Source organism: Quercus lobata, chromosome 4, assembly GCF_001633185.2.
Source record: "Quercus lobata isolate SW786 chromosome 4, ValleyOak3.0 Primary Assembly, whole genome shotgun sequence".
In the NCBI taxonomy this organism is placed as follows: domain Eukaryota; kingdom Viridiplantae; phylum Streptophyta; class Magnoliopsida; order Fagales; family Fagaceae; genus Quercus; species Quercus lobata.
The window spans coordinates 72,282,188-72,291,079 of NC_044907.1; positions in this window are offsets into that span (position 1 = coordinate 72,282,188).

Below are 8,892 nucleotides of genomic sequence, written 5' to 3' on the forward strand. Positions count from 1 at the left end.
GATTGGTGCCATACCTCTTTTGCCCATGGGCAATCACAAAGAATGTGTATAGTCATTTCAGGTGAGTGGCATCTGGGACAGTGGGTATCCACAAATGGATGACCAAAGGAGAGGTATGTTTTGGTGGGGAGTCGGTCACGCATAGCCTTCCACAGAAACATTTGGATCTTTTTGGGACAAGGGGATACCCAGATCCATTGCAAAAGGGCTTTGTTCCAAGGGACTTGTTGGCGCTGATAAAGGAACTTTGATGCAGATTTGACGAAACACGTGCCCTTGTTGTGGGGCCATAGAAAAGTGTTAGTAAGGCTAGCAAAGCGGGCCACCGGAATGCCTTGAAGTAGGTATTGGAGATGGGTGGGGAGGGGAAGATTTAGAGAGTTGAAAAACCAATCCTAATTTGACTAAAGAGAGTTGACATGACGGTCATCCTCCTGGGGGAGGAGAGGACCCTCAATACAGTTCCGCAGGGATCCGTTAGGAAGCCAATGGTCTTTCCAAACTGGTATAGACCTTCCATCTCCAATAATCCATCGCATGCCTTCAAGAAGAAGCTCTGCCCCTAGAGAGATAGCGGTCCAAATGTGTGAGGCTCTTGAGGTTTGGGGCCTGGAAAACAAAGTAGCATGAGGAAAATATTTTGCTTTTAGGACCCTGGCCCAAAGCGCGGTGGTATTGGAATAAAGACGCCAGGCCTGGTTCATGAGGATAGCTTTGTTTCTGTGCCGAGTAGAGGACATCCCCAATCCTCCAGCCTCTTTGGGGAGTGTGATAGTCTCCCAGTTGACAGTGTGGCAACCCCTGTGTTGATCAGTGTCCCCCCAGAGGAAGTGACATCTCATTTTATCAATATGGTGGAAAATTTTTTAAGGGAGAAGCGTGGTTTGCATGGCATAAAGCAGGACAGAGGTGACCGAAGCTTTGATGAGGGTGGCTCTGCCAGCCAACGAAAGATACCTGGCTTGCCATCCTTCTATTCTCTTGCGGATATTATCCACCAGATATTGATAGGAGCTAGTTGTTCGACGGGTGGTATGTGGTCCGTGGTAGGGAGGCCAAAGATACCTGCCACTTGATCTTTTATCCGCCTAGGGGTTTGGGGTGAGAACCAAGTTTTAGATTTGGTGGCACTCATAAGCTGGCCTAACGTTTCACAGAAGTCATGTAAGAGTCTACTAAGATTTTTACAATCCCTGGCTGTGGCTCTCGTAAACAAGAAGATGTCATCAACAAAAAATAGGTGCGAGAGGCGGACCCCAGTTCGAAAGTTTATAGGGTGGATAAGCTTATCACGGACAGCCTCATTAAGCTTGATGGACAGTCTCTCCAAACAAAGGATAAACAGGTAGGGGGAGAGAGGGTCGCCTTGTCAGATGCCTTGGCTGGGCACCACTTCTGGGAGAGGGGATACATTCCATAGAATGTGGAAACGCGTAGAAGAAATCATGTTCATGATGAGGTTAATGAGATTAAGAGGCACCTGAAAGTATTCAAGGGTTTCCTGGATGTAGGACCACTGAAGACGATCATAAGCTTTTTCGCGATCCAATTTGATTGCAACGTATTCCGTCTGACCCCGTCGAGAAATAAGAGTCCGAATAACCTCTTGGACAATGATGATATTATCACTCGTACGCTGGCCAGGCACAAATCCCACTTGACAAGGATTGATGACTTCTCCCATGAAGGGTTTGAGTTGATGAACAATGATACGAGAAAGTAATTTGTAGAGGGTATTGCAGAGGCTAATAGGACGAAATTGCGTGATCACATCGGGGTGAGCAACTTTCGGAATAAGGACCAAGTTTGTGATCCCCCAGCTAGGAGGGATATTGAGATGTTCAAAGATTTCTTTTATAACTTGGATAATGCTCGAACCCAAACTAGACCAATTTGATTGGAAAAAAAAAGTGTGATAGTCATCCGGACCGGCAGCCTTTAAGGGGGGGAGAGCCTGAAGGGTCTAGAGAATTTCATCAGTTTGGGGGATCCTAGCAAGTAACTGAGCATGGGTACAGAAAGGACTATTGGGACAATATCACCTCTCCTTACCGGGGATGGTGCAGCACTACGATGATGAGGCCTGGAACAAAGTTTTGAAGGCATTGTGAATGTGATGGGTTAGAGGCTCTCCAGTAAGCCATAATCCCATGCTATCCTTTAAAGTTATCACTCGTAATTGACTGCGGCGTTGGACGGTTTTGATGTGAAAGTATTTAGTATTGGCATCTCCATAATTTAACCACATGATTCGAGATTTGAGACACCAATATAAATATTCTTAGTGGAGAACAATATTGTACTCCTGAGTGAGCTGACTTTCGAGTGAATGCAAATATGCAGAGGGTTTCCTGGCTGAGGCCATTTGGATACCTCTAAGTCTGGCTACCAAGCAGTTTTTACGATGAAACACATTCCCAAAATGAGTTTTGTTCTAGGACCGAATGTTTTCCGTCAACGCATCCATGCGCCGAGGGAACCTAGACAAGGATGAGGAAGCAGTAGGGATAAGTTCCGAGGCTTGCCAGCTATCCTCCACAAGGGATAGGAATGTGGGATTCGTCAACCACATTTGCTCGAATTGAAAGAGTTTGGGGAGTTTAGGCTCCGATGGGTCAGTGTTCAGTAAGATAGGGCAATGGTCAGACTTGACCTTAGGGAGATGGTGAATTTCAGCGGTAGGAAAGAGCAAAGTCCAATCGGCATTGCCTAGACCTCTATCTAACCGCTCCTTTATGGTGGACTGCTAACTCAGGCTCTTGTTGGTCCACGTGAATTGGGGGCCATGAAAACCTCGGTCTATAAGCCCACATTTATCCAAGCATTTTTTGAAGGCCGCAATGTGGGTTCTATTTATAGGAAGACCTCCAAGTTTTTCATCCTCCAAAATCATATCATTATAATCTCCTAGAAGGATCCATTGAAGAGCTATATTCCTAGCAAGTTTTTTTAAGTAATCCCAAAACGGTTTTTGCTTATTAAATTGGGGAGGAGCATATACAGCAGTAAGTAAAAAAGAAAGGGGGGGAGAAGGTACCTTCACAAGAGTGTGAATACTGTGATCACTACAGGTGATAATTTTGACACTGAAGGAGGGACCTTCATTCCAAAGCAACCAGATTCCTCCAGAGAAACCATTCGGGTCCACACGACGAGAGTGAGAGTACGGAAGCGTGTCTATCACCCCTTGAGCCCTAGCTTCAGCAATGTGGCGCTCGATGATAATCAGGATATTAGGACGGTGCCAACGGTGGAGCTCATAGGCATGGGCACGAAACATCTCATTTTCGGCACTTTGACAGTTCCAGGCAATCATCTTCATGGATGTGGAAAAGGGTGTCAGGGACTCATTCGGGACTTCCCATGTCAAGGGAATCCTCGCTGTCAGCAGAGAGAGTCCCTAATGCCTCGCTGTGGTGGTCATGATGCGATATAGTGCTTCCACATTGCCGAGCCTAGCCTAGTGCGTGCCGGACACAATGAATGATAGGCTACAGTTTGAGAACATGACTATGTATAGGTTAGGCTCGTCTTCCCACATGGCGATGTTTATTTCGCCGTGATCCAGGAAGCGAAAAATGGCTACGATCAGTATGTCCGGGGAGTCTGCACTGGAGGAGCTCGCCAAAATGCTCCGCTGCCTGATCGGTGAAGCTTGTGTCTGCCTTGCTTGGGTGTGATAAGGATGGTTGGACTTGTTGACTCGGACATGGGATCGGTGGCTGCGGTAGGGGTTAGAATGGGGAGGTGGGTCGAGCCTTAGAGGTAGGCTCGGTGTTTGAGTTGCTTGGTTCCAGTTCATGGCTGTCCGCGGATGAATCGGTATGCGGACATAGCTCACTGTCCCTTCGAGATTTTGTTCTAGAGACAATCCACTCCAAAGCTTTTCTAGGTTCTCCATTTCCTGCTCGTAGGCTTGGAGAGGAGGGGGATGGTTGTTCATGAGGGGTATGGTTGAGATAGGTGGGGTGTCTTGAAGTGTTGGTGTGAGTCGAAGGTCGAGATTTGTTGGTGTGGGTGAGGTTGAAGCTTGGTCCGATGAGGGAGCCATATGTTTGATTTATGTCATGAAAGCTTGGGTCAGTTAGAAGAGTAGGCAATATAGCTTGCCCTTGCTGCATGGCATTGTCTTGAGGAGATTTTTGAACTTCATTACAGCTGGTCATGCAAGGAGTGTGCATGTCATTCACAGCCATATCATTTAGTTGGAATGGAGGACGTGAACAAGCGGCATCACCTTGATTTTGCATGTACTCCTGCTCTATCTCACGTGGCTGTCTTAACTGTGCTTTTTTTTCCTTGGTTGCCACCTTGCCACAGTTAAAACCAGGTGGCTGTTTCACCGTTTTTTGTTCAAGTCTTTTCACCGACTCGGTTGAATGAATGCGTTGCCCCTTTGTGTAAGTTGATGGTGCTTGACCACGTGGATGAAACACTTGGCAAGGTTCGGTCAAATTGGTTTTACCGCATTGCAAACTCTCATTTGGGCATCCACGTGTCCTAGAGCAGCGACTTTGGACTATTTTCCAGGGTGTTGACACATGGGCTGGTTTAGGCAGTGAAGTAGTTGGGGTATGGGTTGCTGTCTCGTTGGGTAGCACTGTAGTTGGAGTTGTCAAGCTTTCTGTGCGCTGTGTTTCCTTGTGTCTGATCCTACCACATCTGTAGCAAAGCATGGGGAGGTTCTCATACACAATGTCCTGCCAAAATGAACCTACTTTCACTCGCTTGGGCAGCAGATTGGCTATATTTATTTGGACACACACTCTAGCGAATCTTCCTCAAATGGCTGCGTTAGTGATGGCATCAACTTTCAAGAGTTTTCCTAATTTTTTTCCCATGTGTTTGAGAAATTCTAGATGGTAGTATTCAATGGGTAGTTGTTCTAGACGGATCCAAACTGCCGTGGTTGATATTTTGGCAGTTTGCGGATGAAAATCCGCTTCCCAGGCCAGCATATGCAGGTAATTGTCTCCCATAAACCATAGTCCATCCATAAGAGCATGTTGATAATCTTTAAGCACATCAAAATGCATAATGTAAAATCCGTAACCAAGGTCAATTAAATTCGTCGTACCTGTGGGGCGCCAAATACCGGCTAACCTGGTTTGGAGTGCCCGATATCCCATTCGCCTTCCCATAAGCTTGAGGATAACGCTCGTTTTCCACGATCCTGCTAGCTGGTTCTTCAATTCTGGAGTGAGTTGGATTTCCCAGGTTTCCTCCATGCGTTCATCTTCAGTTCCGGGTTGGGTGTCTTCCTCTTGTGTCTGCTGCTCCACGGTCTCTGCCTGGTTGGGTTGCTCTTCATTGTCTTCTTCGCCCACTTCATAACGTGCTTCTAGCATATTGGCATCCTGGATCACCTCTGCGTATGTATTTTTGCGTGAGTTATCGCATAGGTAAATGTTTTATTATTATCAACTGCGTATGAATTTTATTGTGAAACAGAGTAATTACAAGATAGAAAATACTGGCTCGCTCGAAACAAATATGGCATTGCAAAAGGATTGAGGAGCATAACATAAACCAAAGGAGATATAGATGCTAAAATGTGGGCCGCAACATTAGTTTCTCTAGGAAGTAGGAATCCAACTATAACTACAATTTGGTATTAATGTTGCCAATCTAAAAGAATAGAAATCCTCCATGTTTCTGAGCTGCCTGGTGATATAAGAGCATCCACGAAAATCTTTGAGTGGCTTTCTATTGTCACACAATCAAAACTTTTGTCAAGAGCAAGCCGAGTAGCCTGCTTCAGTTTCAGTTTGGATGGGGACTGTTCGACTTTTTTTTTTACTCCTAATAATCAGCTGTTTTTCTTATATGTTGTTCTAAAATGTAGGTTTTTTTTTTTTTTTTCAACCACGAACCCTTAGCGCAATGGTCACTTCACAAGTATTATATACTTGTGGGGTGTGGGGGGCAAAGGCTAGGATTCAAGTTTCTAGGAGAAAGCTTTACACACATTTTGATAGCAGTCAATTTAGTTCCTATAATTTTCAATTTGAAGTCAATTTGGTCTCTACCGGTAACTCACTGACAAAAAATGATTGCATGGCAAATGGTGTGCACAATGGCCAAATCGGTGCTGGCGTGGCTAATAAATTAATATTAAAAAGTTTTAATTAACATTAAAAATAACACCTTGGCATTTAATTAAAAAAAGCCACTTGACAATGTAATTAAATAACAAAAATAAAAAGTTTACAAAATTAAAATAATTCCTTAAAAAATTCAACAAGTCCTTCTCATTTTTCCATTTATTTTTTTAGAAAACAAACACACACAAGCCTGAGAAATCAAACCCTCACACTAGATCAAAACAACAAAATCACCATGCTTGTTTGTTTCTTAGCATCACTTGTACTTTATCGACAACTAAACAAACCAAACTGGAATCTTTTAATTTCCCCTCATCAAATCACACCTTGCAAATTGCACCCCAAAAATACCATCAAACCCAACAAATACCCAACCCGTTGTTTGTGTCAAAAATAAATTCAACACTCAGCACAAATGGTATCAGGGGCCCTATACATGCTATCATCTGATCCTCCCATCAATATTTTTGCAGTTAGTATTTGCAAACCAAGAAGTGGATAAGCCAAAGTAAAATCAGCAATTAGAGGAAAATCTTGGACAAGAAAGTTTAAAAATGAAAAGCTTTTGCTAGATAGGCTTCTCAGCAATTTCACAAATGGAGAAAAGAGATTTAGATCTAAGGAAAACTCTTAAGGTCAAATGAACTTCTTGAGTGAGAGAGTGGCCTGTGTGAAACCGATAGAGAGAGAAAGAGGATTTGGGTTAAGAGAGTGGATATGGTACAAGGACGTAATCAAATTGTTTTGGTTGTTTTGCTTTTTCTTGTGGGTTTGATTTTCTAGGATTATGTATTTGATTCCATGTTTTCTTAGTAAGAAAAACAAATAGAAAATGAAAAAAATATTATTATATTAATTTTCTAAACTTTTTTTTTTCGGTTATTTAATTACATGGTCTAGTGGTATTTTTTTTTTTTTAATTAAATGCTGAGATCTCAGAGTTCGATTGCTTTTGGGTTTCTTAGTGCCATGAACTCAATTTGTTTCTTAGTAAAATTGGTGTTAGGGCGGGAGTGACAAGGGTATAATAGCTAAGATTTCCTAACGGTTGGTGTCATTGTCTTATAATTATTGGAGTAATTCGTGAATTAGACTTTGTGGGGAAGGGATTAGGGATTTCAATCCCCCCATTGTGTTCTTTTTTATTTTATATAATTTTTTTTTTCAAAAAACATGTGGTAGTCTATGTGAAACCCAAGTTACATAAAAAAAAATATTTTATTTCCACCATTAACCACATCATTATTTTTCTATCCATCTCTTAATTAATAGTATGGACTAGTTTGACACAATGCCAAAAGGTTATGGACAAAACTAACACAATTGAAATGTTAGGGACTATAAAATGCAAAAGTTAAGGACCATATATAATGGTAGCAAAAACTTCTTTTTTAAGCAATCGTTTTGATATTTTTATTTTCAAAATCCATCGGTTCAAACATTTATGTTTATACGTAATAAGTAAGTAGATTATATTTATTTTTATGTTTATGTTTACAATCTCTAGCAGTGGGGTTGAAAGAGTAAGTAGACTACATGTTATCCCACTAGGATACTAAGTTAGAACCTAGTTCCATTTGACAACGAACTTTGAACTGCACCCACTAGGACACTAAGATTCGCTATGATGGATTGCCATTTCCTCTGCCCTTTTATGAAGCAGAATAGCACGCCGCCCAACACGGCCCCAATAGATTTGTTTAGAAACAAGTTCCTCATCGTTTTATCTAGCTGATATTGCTTGGATGCCACCTTAGAGAAATGTGGGGAAACCGGTGATGAGTTTCATATATTAAGAGAGAGAGAAAAAAAGCATTTTAAGTAATTTGACAAATGACAATAAATAGTTTAAAACCAAAAGATGAAGAAAAAGAAGAACCAACAACGACGAAGCCTAAAATTAAGCCTGATAAAATGAACACAATTGCAATAAGGATTTTGAATATACACATATTTTCTTTTCTTTTTCTGTTTGTGCTAGGATAATTTAAACAAATAAAGAAGACACACACACACGCGCACACACACATATATATAGGCAAAGCTCAGAAAATGTCCAATTAGAATTTTAAATTAGAGTTCAATTTTACGTCATGTGTCCAAATTTATGTGGGGACCACCCTTCTAGGTGTTCAATTAGAATTTGAAATTGGAGTCCAATTTTGCACCATGTGTCTCAATTTATGTTGGAACCACGCTATAACTATCCTTTCAATATCCATTTCAGATTCACTATGTTTCTTTAACATCAGATAAGAGCCACCTACTTTCCTTTTAGAGAATTTGAATGATTTTAATTCAGTATAGAAAATGAGGATTCCAATAAAAATAAACTATAAAAAATCTAATCATATATCTAACTCGATATATAAAATTAGAGGAAGGGAGAGCCTAATAATAATAATAGACATAAACAAGCTTACGTTTACAAATTTGTTGTTATTGTCATTGTTATTGTTTTATTTTTATTATTATTAGTTGTTAACCATGCTTCACAGAGTTAATTTTTTTAATTTATAAATTTGTAAATATTATAATTAATTAAAAACATTTTTAAAAAGAATTAATTATTTCAAATAGTAGTATTTTTAATATATAAATAAGTTTATTATTATTATTTTGTGTAGCCCTATTTTAATTTGTATTTGAATTTGATTAGAATTTATTGTTCTATTGAGAAGATAAGTTATAAATGTCAAGTGCACTTGATGACTAGGTTAGTGATACTTAGTTATCTTCCCACTCAATAGTATAATCATATAATTATTACTATATGATTGGTGGAAAT